General features: G+C 47.8%; 1 long non-coding RNA gene across 1 annotated transcript in view; it reads right to left on the bottom strand.

The window, feature by feature from the left end:
- Nucleotides 1–3884: 3884 nt before the first annotated feature.
- LOC117099742 overlaps nucleotides 3885–12302 on the bottom strand; it is a 36012-nt gene continuing 27594 nt past the window's right edge. The window contains exon 4 of the long non-coding RNA XR_004443984.1: nucleotides 3885–5710. This is a non-coding gene — a long non-coding RNA (uncharacterized LOC117099742). The remainder of the gene's footprint in view (nucleotides 5711–12302) is intronic.

Here is a 12302-nt window from a genome sequence, read left to right on the forward strand (position 1 = left end):
CTGTAGGAAATCAGGCCCACAGCTTCAACCTGGCATCTGGACATGTGGCCTATTCACCCAGGGGTGCAAGGAAGGTGGTACACAGCAAGGCAGGTAGGTGGTGGGAGGACACGAACATTTCCAATGACCCTGGAGAAGTATCACTGAGATGATCTTGGCTGAGAAGCTCTGGGTAAATGCAGTGTAAAAGCTTTGTGACTATGGTCTAGGGAGCTGTTGGAATGAGTATTTACAGTGGTATTTTTCATGGAACTGACTAGAAAGCTTCAGAAATGAAAGATTTTTTGGCACCATAAGCCTTATGCCAACCAGCATATCTCTAATTTAAGTAGAGAAGCAGACAGGCTCTGAGTTACTGGACACTAATTCATGCCTCGGCACAAAAATTTGAGCTGCTCAGAACGAGTTCTTGCAATTAGACATTTTAAAATAACGAATGAATACCGATGAAGAAAGAAGAAAAAACGGAGTGATATCTACTCAAGTTGCTGTTTAATGGCAGAGAGGCTGTAGAAATTGTCACAGAGTCACCCATGGTAGAGCCCCCTTTTCCTTCCTGAGAGGTCAGTCATCCTAAACCACTTCTAGTTTTCTGAACAACTCCCCAGAGTCTCCTAAACAGCCAATATACAGTTGACACATAACCAATACCACCCTCAAATCATCCACTCTCCGCTTCAGACCCCAAATGCAAAAGCCAGACCCTCTTTCGTCCCTCTCAGACGTCCTCTTCTTCACTTTATGGTCAACCCTGCCCTTCTAGTATCCCCCACCCCAGCACGGTTCTAGCAGTTTCTCTTCTCTCATTCTTAATTGTGTCTTTCTCCTTTCTTCTTTGCCTTTTTTTTCTTTTCCTTCTCGACTTCAATCCTTAATTCTAATCATTACTGTGCCACCGCCACGGTTTTTGCATATCCTAAAATTTACTTAATTTTTTTACATCCAGTGATTTTTTCCCTCTTGGCTCTCCTTTAAAAAGCTAAGCAAGATTATTTTAAAAAGAAACTTTTTATCAGTAGAAAACCAATATCTCTTGCTATTAATAGGAGGAAATTATAAAACAGTAAACTAAACACAACGAAAACAGAGCAGTGGTATTAAATTCTAACTGGATACTGTTGCTGATTGCAGGCTCTGAGCCCAAGGCCTACTCATCTTTGGTTAAGAGTGGAGAAAGGAAAAGTTAAGAGAGGTGTTGAAGACAGAGCAGCACCAAACTGAGGCTTTCTCTGTCACATAATCAGAAGTGCCAAGGGCATGGCCTCATCAGTCTCTGCTTAATGCTGTGTCCTTAGACAATTTTCTGTAGCTCAGGAAATAATGGTGCAAAAACTACTCTAGTGTATTCTTGTTATAGTTTGGATGTTTTTCCCCCAGACCTCATGTTGAAATGTGATCCTCTACTTTGGAGGGGAGGCCTAATGGCTGGTGTTTGAGTCACAGGGGTGTATTCCTTATGAATGGCTTGGTGTCATCCTCACAGTAATGACTGAGTTCTTGCTCTATTAGTTCCCATGAGAGCTGGTTGTTAAAGAGGGCCTAGCATCTCCCCCTCTCTCTTATTTTCTTTCTTGCCATGTGATCTGCACATGCCAGCTCCTCTTTGCCTTTGGCCATGAGTGGTAGCAACCTGAGGCCATCACCAGAAGTCAAGCAAATGCCAGCACCATGCTTCTTGTACAGCCTGCAGAACTGTGAGCCAAATAAACCTCTTTTCTTTATAAATGACCCAGCCTCAGGGATTCCTTTACAGCAACACAAATGGACTAAGACAACTCTCTTTACCTTACCCTTGTTTTCTCTCTCTCATTGCTTTCCTGTTTCCCTGTTTGTCCCTCATTTCTTCCTACTTCCTTCTCCCTTCCCCTGTTTCTTTTTAGTGCAGTAGGCAAATACTTATGTTATCTTCAATGGTCTAACTACCACGAGGGAAAAAAAGACAGAGAAGAAAATTCAAACCTGGGAAAGATGACCCAAAGAGACATCTAGCTAGGCTATACTACGCCCAGGTAAGCCTGGCTTCCAAGGGCTGGCCATTTATCTGCTTCTAAGCCAGCTTCCTGCTCTCAGAGTGGGTAGGACTTATTCTCTGACACTGTTTTTGGATACTGTGTCAAGGGGAACACCAATCTATGGCATGGGGCTGGGGGACCCAGGTCACCCTGTACCAACCCTATCTGCCATCTTTACACATACTGTCTCCCCATAAAAACTCAGCCAAGAGCAGTTCATGTGGATATGGAAACAAACCCATCTCGCAATTATTCACTGCACCACACAGAGGGATGGCGGAGCTTAGTAGACAGGTGTGACATTGTTAGAAGGTAAAATTATGACTTCCATAAATATATTTTTAAAAGAACACATGTTAAGGAATTTATGTTGCTCAAATAATATGAAGAAACCAGATAGATAGGTGTTATAATTGGTTCAAAGGAAAAAAAACAACACAAATTTATATGGAGTAAAGAAATGTTGAGATGAATTGCAAATGAAGACAAAGTAGGTTTTTTTCCTGCCAAATGAGTGGGAGTGAGAAAAAGTCAAATCTCTACCAGACAGAACAGAATTTATGTATCTATGGATTACCTACAATTTCTGGATGTGCAAAACAGCTTAAAGACAATGAACAAGGGACTAGTCACATGGCTCACACATATAATCCCAGCACTTTGGGAGGCCAAGCTGGGAAGATCACTTGAGGCCAGGAATTCAAGACCAGCCTGGACAACATAGCAAGACCCTGTCTTTTAAATAAAAACAAAACAAAAAAATAATAAAAGACAATGGGCTAGGTGTGGTGGCTCATGCCTGTAATCCCAGCACTTTGGGTAGCTCCTGCAGGAGGATCACTTGAGTGCAGGAGTTCAAAAACCAGCCTAGGCAACACAGGGAGACCCCATACTACACACTTTTTTTTTTTGTAGAGGTAGGGTCTTTTGCAGAGACCCTACCTCTACAAAAAATACAAAACTTCGCTGGGCATGGTGGTGTGCACCTGTCGTCCTAGCTACTCAGGAGGCTGAGGTGGGAGGATCACTGAGCCTGAGAGGTAGAGACTGCAGTGAACGGGGCTAGAATATCATAACCCTGAGGGGTGTGCTATAAATGATATGTAGTTTCCCACTGAAACAATGAATTTTTTCTACATAAGGTTCTTAACCCAAGGGAGACACTATTCATTTAATTAATGTTTCCCCGGCACCAGCTCCTTTGGTCACAAGCCACACTGCCTCTCCACCAGACCTCTACCTGGCCTAAGGTTAGGAGAGGATGCCCATGTGACAATCGGTGTAAGGTGATGGGGATTTGGGTTCCAGGTGTGACTCATCATTAACCAACAATAGGAACAGTGTGCCTAGGTCAAGTCACCCAGCCCTCTAGGTCTCTTCATTTGAGTGAGGGACTTGGGTGCTCTCTGACATTTCTCTAGCTTTAAAGCTCTAGAATTCAAGGGAATAAGAAACATGTTTATAAATCTTAAACTAGCCCAAGGATTTGTAGCAAGTAGGTGTAAACCCACAGGTCTGACTGGGTCAGGCCCCACCAGGTCAGCCACTGTCCTGGGGTAAATAGCAAATGAGAGAATATCTTTAGGATTTTCCTTTGTTTGTTTGGCATTCCTTTTTTTTTTTTTTGAGATGGAGTCTCACTCTGTCACCCAGGCTGGAATGCAGTGGCACGATTAAGGCTCACTACAACCTCCACCTTCCAGGTCAAGCAATTCTCCCTGCCTCAGCCTCCCAAGTAGCTGGGACTACACGTGACCGCCACCACGCCCAGCTAATTTTTGTATTTTTAGTAGAGGTAGGGTTTCACCATGTTGGCCAGGCTGGTCTGGAACTCCTGACCTCAGGTGATCCTCCCGCCTTGGCCTCCCAAAGTGCTGAGGTTACCCGCGCCCGGCCTTGTTTAGCATTCATTCTTACCTCTCCCCAGCCCCATAACAGTTTAGGGCCCCAGAGCAACTCCGCTGCTGTGATGAACTGAGAAAACCCCTTTCCCCTTGTTGTGCTGTTTTCCAGGAAGCACGTGGCTGCAGAAGCCATGAGCTCTCTGTGGCCTCTCTTCCTGCTCCAGGATTCCGTGTGTCTGTGACTCTAAGCCTGGTGTGTGGACCCGGAAACATTCAAACAAGGCTAAGAGAAGCTTTCAGTCCAGCTCGGGCTACACACGCACCACCCAGGAATTTCCAGAGCACGTGCCACGCAAGGGGCACACCCGACAGAGCCCAATGGGGTTCCCCACTGGGCCTCCTACCGAGGTGCTCAGGCTGGGCCGGAAAAGGGTGAGTCACCCTGGGGGCGGGCCTCTCCAGGGTAGAGGCCAAAGGAGTGATTACCATGACAGTTCTCCAGAGGGCCTGAGGCGGCAGTGGACAGCCTGGGCGACAGTGGGCCCGCCCCGCAGAACTTTGGTTCCAATCCCTCTCCACCCAGCCCAGGAGTCTCCTGGCCCCAGAAGCAGAAGCAGGAGGCGCCAAAGAAAGAAAGAGGAAAAAGAATTCCTTTTCCAGTCATTTCAGTCCCAAATTTTCCCTGAGACTGCCAGAAAAGATGCTAATGAAAGACCAATTGTGTGGCCAGAGTGTTTTCTTCGGACATCTGCCCAGGGAACTGGAGGATACCCAGTCCAGAAGCGAGGTCACTAGCATCATCCTATGGCAACACCTTTTGCTCGCTACTGACCCCTACTGGGGAAGTGGAGACAAGCGGCTGAGTGCTGGGAAGCAGCTGAAAGAAACTAGACCCGGACATGTCTGCTGGGTTCTTAAATCCAACATCTGCTGTTGGAGGATGAGTCCTGCCTAAACCTTAGGCCACAGATGCAGAGGATCAAACCTTGGGAATTCCCTTTGTTTCAAGGGGCCCCAAAACCTTTCACACTGGACTTCTCTTTTGCTTAACTCCCCTTTATGTTGTGTCCTACGGGAAATGAGGAGCCTTTAAAGCCAGCTTGTCCAACCTACCGCCCACCGGCCGCCTGTGGCCCAGGACGCTTTGAATGCAGCCCAACATAAAACATTATGAGATTTTTGTTTTGCATTTTTTTTCTCATCAACTATCGTTCGTGTTAGTGTATTTTATGTGTGGCCCAAGACAATTTTTCTTCCAGTGTGGCCCAGGGAAGCCAAAAATTGGACACCCCTGCTTGAAGGCCTTTAGGAGAATGAAATGAACATATAGCTACATGTTAGCAGCAGAACAAAGAGTGGATTAGAAGCAAGGCTAGGGTCAGCAGGGGTGCTTGATTATTTCTTGATGTCCTACTAGGTGCTGTCTCCAGCAGAAAGACCAGTAAGGAGGCTGTGGCAATAACCCAACAGAAACATCTGGAGGGACTAAAAGGGGGCAAGTGGTTGGAGGGAAGAGGATGTCTGTGGGGAGGGGAATATTTGGGAAAGACTGCAACGGCCTCGGTGATGGCTTGAATGGGGTAGCACTGTAGAGAAAGCAGAGTCTAGCACCACCTTCCTGTCTACACCCTTCTTTCCCCTGCAGGGTTGGTTTTTGCTAACATCCTTCCAGCAAAATGAGATTTTAAGCAGAAGAACAGGTGTGAAACATGAATTTTGGTTTGAATATGGTTTGAGATGGGGTCATTGTCGTGGCGGAGAAGGACTTTGGTATCAGTCTGTCCAAAGCCAGGCTTGGCCACCACCAGGATGTGAGACCTTAAACAGATGCTTCGTCAGCTTCAGTTGCTTCACCTGTGAAGAGAGAATACGACACCTACTTCATGGCTTTTAAAAAGTGTTTGTTTTTTAGACTCAAATGATATAAATTGTTTAGTGTCTGGCTGTTTAGGAAACACAAGCTTAAAAAAAAAAAAAGATGAGTAATAGGCAACTGAATGCCATAAACATACCTGCATTAATGGTTACTATGAGCCAGGCACTGCCTACGCACTGTACATAATCTCATGTAATCTTCTTGGCAGTTCCATAAGGTAAGGACATGATGATCTCCAGTTTATAAGTGGGGAAACGGAAGCACAGAGAACCTAAGACACCTGACCAAAGGCACACAGCTAATAAGTGGCAGAGCCAGGACTCAAACCTAGATATGTCTGACTCCAAAACCGTGGATCTTAACAATCACACTGATGTCTTTACAGCAAATACAGGTCAAAGCATAGAAGAATAGTCTTGGCTAGAGCTACAAATTCAGGAGTTGTCAAGATTTGATAATATGGTACAACAAAAGTAACTTAGGGGGGAAAAAAGATTTGATCATAGTTGAAACCATAGTTATCGATTAAAAACTTCCCAGATATGTTTAGAAAGAGAGAGGGAGGAAATGCCAATATTTATAGTGCAGAGGGAGAGAAGCCCTAAGAGAAAGCTGAGCAGAAGCAGGCAGAGATGGGAAGGGAAGTAGGGGAGTGATATCAAGGGAAGAGAACAGGCTCCGAGGAGGTGGGTTGGTCAGCAGGACCACAGTGAGAAATCAGCCCATGGCCTGAGTCCATTAATGGGTCCTTGGAGAACCCAGCAAGAGCAGAAATAGGAGCAGAGTTGAAGGGAGAGTTAGGAACAGACCGCAAATGAGGCTTATATTGCAGGTAGCTTGTTGGTGAAGGGATGGGGAAAAGGTGGTAGCTAGAGATGGATGCAGAGGAAGAGATGGGGGTCTGGATTTCTGGTGATGCTTTGGAATGGAGAAAGCCTTCCAAGAAACAGGAGAGAAGATGTGTTCTGAGAATGCAGGAAGGTGAAGGGGTTGATGGCCAATAGATTATATTTTCTCCATGAAATTATTAGTGGGGTGGGTGCTGGGTAGGCAGTTTGAGAGCCCTGGTGAAGATGTTTTTAAAGGCTAGTCAAGTAAAGCAGTGAGAGTGGAGCAGGAACAAAGGAACCGGTAACTGGTAGTGATCAATTAGTTGTAAACATCACTGCACTCCAGCAAGCCCCTGGTGAAGGTTTAAAACCACCACAGAGGTGAAGGGGGCTAATGTTGCCAGGGTGACCAGGACTGGGCAATAGGACTGCCAAATAGGGGTGTGCTCCAGTGGAGAATAGAGCCACACACTGATAATGGCCACTGATCACATTGTTGGGTGCTTTTCCCAGCAGCCTCACCAGCACAAGATAGGGTCACCCATAATCCCAGTTTACCCAGCACAATCCCCATTTTAGCAGTGAAAGGCTGGAATCCCAGAAAGTCCCTCAGTCCCAGACAAACCTGGACAACAGTTCATTACCCTAGCTTAGGATGGGAGCAGCAAAGGCAGAGTTGGATTGGTCCATGGCTGGGGATTTCATGGGAGAATGTGCTGGAGGGATGGGAGGACTGAGGCTTTGGAGGAAGCTGGCAAGAGAGGAGTGAAGGTGAACTACTATGCTATAGGATGCTATAATGACATGAAAGACAGTAAGAACAGCAAATAGTTAATAGAATGGGAGAAACAGGAAGGGCCATGGAACTAGAGCTCCCAGTGAGTTCACTGGAGAATGGACTTAATGGGGAATTAGGATTTCAAGAGACAGGAGAAAAGCAATGAGGATGATTTGGACTGCAAGTAACAGAAAACCCTGACTCCAACTAGCTTAAATGATACAGAAATGTATTATATCACATAATAGAATGGGTAGGTTTCAGGGTGGTTGATTCAGTGGCTCAACAATATAATCAGAGAATCATGTTCTTTTCATCTCTCTGCTCAGCTACCTTAATTGGTGACTTTATCTTCAGTCTAGTGGCAAAAAGGCCACCTCCAGATATGACAATGTCCAGAGTAAAAATAAAAATCTTCTTGCCTGGTTAATGTCAAAGGGGGCGGGGGGAGAAAAGACCATCTCTTTCTGGAGTTCCACTTAGGAACAAGGACATTTTTTTCAGGAGTCCCCTAGTGGACTTCCCAGCAGCTCTCTTGGGCTAGAAGTGGGTCACATACTCATTCTAGCACCAGTCATTGGCAAGATAGACCAATCAGACCCACTTTGGAGCTTGGGGTGGGACTGGCTTTCCTTTTTTTTTTGAGACGGAGCCTCACTCTGTCACCCAGGCTAGAGTGCAGTGGCATGATGTCTGCTCACTGCAGCCTCTGCCTCCCAGGTTCCAGCAATTCTCCTGCCTCAGCCTCCCTGGTAGCTGGGATTACAGGCATGTGCCACCACACCTGGCTAATTTTTGTATTTTTAATAGAGACGGGGTTTTGCCATGTTGGCCAAGCTGGGCTGGAACTCCTGACCTCAGGTGATCCAGCCTCCTCAGCCTCCCAAAGTGCTGGGATTACAGGCATGAGCCACCATGGGGTGGGGCTGGCTTTTCCTAGGGCTCATGGCAGCATGGCAGAGGAGTAGATCTTGAGCAACATTGGAGTTCTGTTAGAAAGGAGTCGGGAATGGTTGCTGAGTGTAAAGTAAACAGTATTCATCACAGAGGCAACACTGAGCAACTGGGATATGAACACTATCATAAAAACTATTCAATTTTAGTTTTTTACCTGCTTAAATTGTTCACTTGGTCTCTGCTGCCTATAGGATACATTACAAAATTGTTAGTTCTAACCAATATTGAGATAAATCTCTGTCATTTCTTCATAAAACTCCTCTGCTCTGGCCAAGCAGGTCAAGTCTAGAACACACCTTGTATTTTCTTTTTTTTTTTTTTTTTGAGACGGAGTCTGGCTCTGTCGCCCAGGCTGGAGTGCAGTGGCCGGATCTCAGCTCACTGCAAGCTCCGCCTCCCGGGTTCACGCCATTCTCCTGCTTCCGCCTCCGAAGTAGCTGGGACTACAGGCGCCCGCCTCGTCGCCCGGCTAGTTTTTTGTATTCTTTAGTAGAGACGGGGTTTCACCGTATTAGCCAGGATGGTCTCCATCTCCTGACCTTGTGATCCGCCCGTCTCGGCCTCCCAAAGTGCTGGGATTACAGGCTTGAGCCACCGCGCCCGGCCCCTTGTATTTTCAAACCTCCTTGACTTTCCCTGTTCTTGGAATGTCTCCCCATCTCCCTGCCGCTCCACTTTCTAATAGATAGCCAGATCCTACCCATCCATCAGGCCCTGACCCAAACCCAATTGCTTAGTCTATAACCACATTATATTAATGCCCCAGAGAACCTTCAAGACCTTCCAGCCCAGGATCGTCTCTCTTCAGGGATCTCCCTGTATAGTCACAGCTCCTTGAGAGCGGATCCTGTTTGACACTTCTCAGGGGTCCTCTCTGCTCCCAACACAATTACTGATGCACACAACGGATGTTCACTGTGTACTTGATGACTGGTGGGTTAATCAATAAATGCCCACAGACTGAGGAGTGAGTATAACCATTCTGCTTTGGAAGCTGCAGACTGGCTCTCAGGAGAAAAAGTCCAGAGGAAGGGTGGGAAGGGAGGCTGGCTCTGAAACACAGAGGGGCCGCCGGGCAACCGTGGGATGTCCAAGTGGGAAACAAGAGAGATGACGAAGCTGAAAGGCACATAAATGACCACCCTCAAATGGACAGGTTAAATGATGTACTAGAACCCATCGACTGTCTTCTAAGATGCACGTTTAGTATCATCTCTGCTGAATGAGTCCTGTTGTTCCATTCCCATCGTAGGCAATTTCTATCCCAACCTTTAAGTTCGGGATCCCTGGTGGGGAGGGAAATGAGCAAAGATCCTTAGAAGGTACCCTCCTTGCAAAAGTTGCCTTCTCTGTCCTGGGAGGAGTGGGAGGGGAAGGAGAGGAGAGGTCATTTTTATTCTTTTTTTTTTTTTTTTGAGACGGAGTCTGGCTCTGTCGCCCAGGCTGGAGTGCAGTGGCCGGATCTCAGCTCACTGCAAGCTCCGCCCCCCGGGTTTACGCCATTCTCCGGCCTCAGCCTCCGGAGTAGCTGGGACTACAGGCGCCCGCCTCGTCGCCCGGCTAGTTTTTTGTATTCTTTAGTAGAGACGGGGTTTCACCGTATTAGCCAGGATGGTCTCCATCTCCTGACCTTGTGATCCGCCCGTCTCGGCCTCCCAAAGTGCTGGGATTACAGGCTTGAGCCACCGCGCCCGGCCCCTTGTATTTTCAAACCTCCTTGACTTTCCCTGTTCTTGGAATGTCTCCCCATCTCCCTGCCGCTCCACTTTCTAATAGATAGCCAGATCCTACCCATCCATCAGGCCCTGACCCAAACCCAATTGCTTAGTCTATAACCACATTATATTAATGCCCCAGAGAACCTTCAAGACCTTCCAGCCAGGATCGTCTCTCTTCAGGGATCTCCCTGTATAGTCACAGCTCCTTGAGAGCGGATCCTGTTTGACACTTCTCAGGGGTCCTCTCTGCTCCCAACACAATTACTGATGCACACAACGGATGTTCACTGTGTACTTGATGACTGGTGGGTTAATCAATAAATGCCCACAGACTGAGGAGTGAGTATAACCATTCTGCTTTGGAAGCTGCAGACTGGCTCTCAGGAGAAAAAGTCCAGAGGAAGGGTGGAAGGGAGGCTGGCTCTGAAACACAGAGGGGCCGCCGGGCAACCGTGGGATGTCCAAGTGGGAAACAAGAGAGATGACAAAGCTGAAAGGCACATAAATGACCACCCTCAAATGGACAGGTTAAATGATGTACTAGAACCCATCGACTGTCTTCTAAGATGCACGTTTAGTATCATCTCTGCTGAATGAGTCCTGTTGTCCATTCCCATCGTAGGCAATTTCTATCCCAACCTTTAAGTTCGGGATCCCTGGTGGGGAGGGAAATGAGCAAAGATCCTTAGAAGGTACCCTCCTTGCAAAAGTTGCCTTCTCTGTCCTGGGAGGAGTGGGAGGGGAAGGAGAGGAGAGGTCATTTTTATTCTTTTTTTTTTTTTTTTTTGAGACGGAGTCTTGCTCTGTCGCCCAGGCTGGAGTGCAGTGGACGGATCTCAGCTCACTGCAAGCTCCGCCCCCCGGGTTTACGCCATTCTCCGGCCTCAGCCTCCGGAGTAGCTGGGACTACAGGCGCCCGCCACCTCGCCCGGCTAGTTTTTTTGTATTTTTTAGTAGAGACGGGGTTTCACCGGGTTAGCCAGGATGGTCTCGATTTCCTGACCTTGTGATCCGCCCGTCTCGGCCTCCCAAAGTGCTGGGATTACAGGCTTGAGCCACCGCGCCCGGCTCATTTTTATTCTTGAAGGCGGCTCAGCCTCCAGAGGTCTGCAGTTCCCTGGATAATACTAGATTTACAAAGAGCCTGAAAGGTCCCCAGGATTCGGGATCGACTCGGAGCTTCACAAATGTTTATTTTGAGGGATTAGCGGTCCTGGCCAGGCCTGTTTGCCTAATGGTTAATCAACCAGTCAGCAAACATTTATTGAGGGCCTGCTTACTGGGCACCAAAACAAGCATAGGAGAGAATCCCCTCTTTTGAGGCATTCAGAAGGGTAATTGAGGCCCTGAAGTTAACTAACACCTGCAACAACTAGCAAATGATATGACATCATAAGTGTGCTTCAGACTGCCCTGGTCTTCCCGGCACCACCCCCTCCAAATTCTACTCAGACTTTATCACCCTGGCTCCTGGGGTACAAGTGTGGTTCAGGCTGAGCCAGAGTCCCTCGCTAAGATACTACCTCTAACGCCATCAGCCGGGAGAGGAAAAGTGGCTTCCCCTGGTTACAAGGTTGTAAGGGGAGAACTAGGAGTGCCCCAAGGCCATATTCTGGCCTTAGTGGGCAGCCAGCTTGAGAGAAAGAAAGAGAAAACCAAACTGAAGAAAGCCAGGCAGGGACAGATGGACAGATGGAGTTTAAGTCACTGGCCTGCCAGGGGTCCCCAAGGCCAGCTCCAGTGTGGCACTTTCCTCAGAGCAGTTACTTGAGACAATATAGTCCCTCCCCTTTCCTTTTAGCTAGGGCGGTCCTGTCCCCACCTGTGTAGGCAGAGGAGCCCTGAGCAATGAGCACACTGCACTTATTCAGCAGCGGCTGAAGTGATTCAGGACGGTGGCCTTGAAGGATGGAGAGGAGAGAGGGCAGCCCGAGTGAAAAAGACGATATGAAAGAAGGCTCTAGGGGCTGGGCGTGGTGACTCATGCCTGTAATCCCAGCACTTTGGGAGGCTGAGGTGAGTGAATCACTTGAAGTCAGGAGTTTGTGAACAGCCTGGCCAACATGGTGAAACCCTGTCTCTACGAAAAACACAAAAAGTAGCCGGGTGTGGTGGTGGATGCCTGTAGTCCCAGCTACTCAGGAGGCTGAGGCAGGAGGACTGCTTGAACCTGGGAGGTGGAGGTTGCAGTGAGCCGAGATCGTGCCACTGCACTCCAGCCTGGGCAAAATGAGCGAGACTCCGTCTAAGAAAGGAGCGGGGAGGAGAGGGGAGGGGAGGGGAGGGG

This window comes from Trachypithecus francoisi, unplaced genomic scaffold (assembly GCF_009764315.1).
Source record: "Trachypithecus francoisi isolate TF-2019V2 unplaced genomic scaffold, Tfra_2.0 Lachesis_group17, whole genome shotgun sequence".
Taxonomy (NCBI): domain Eukaryota; kingdom Metazoa; phylum Chordata; class Mammalia; order Primates; family Cercopithecidae; genus Trachypithecus; species Trachypithecus francoisi.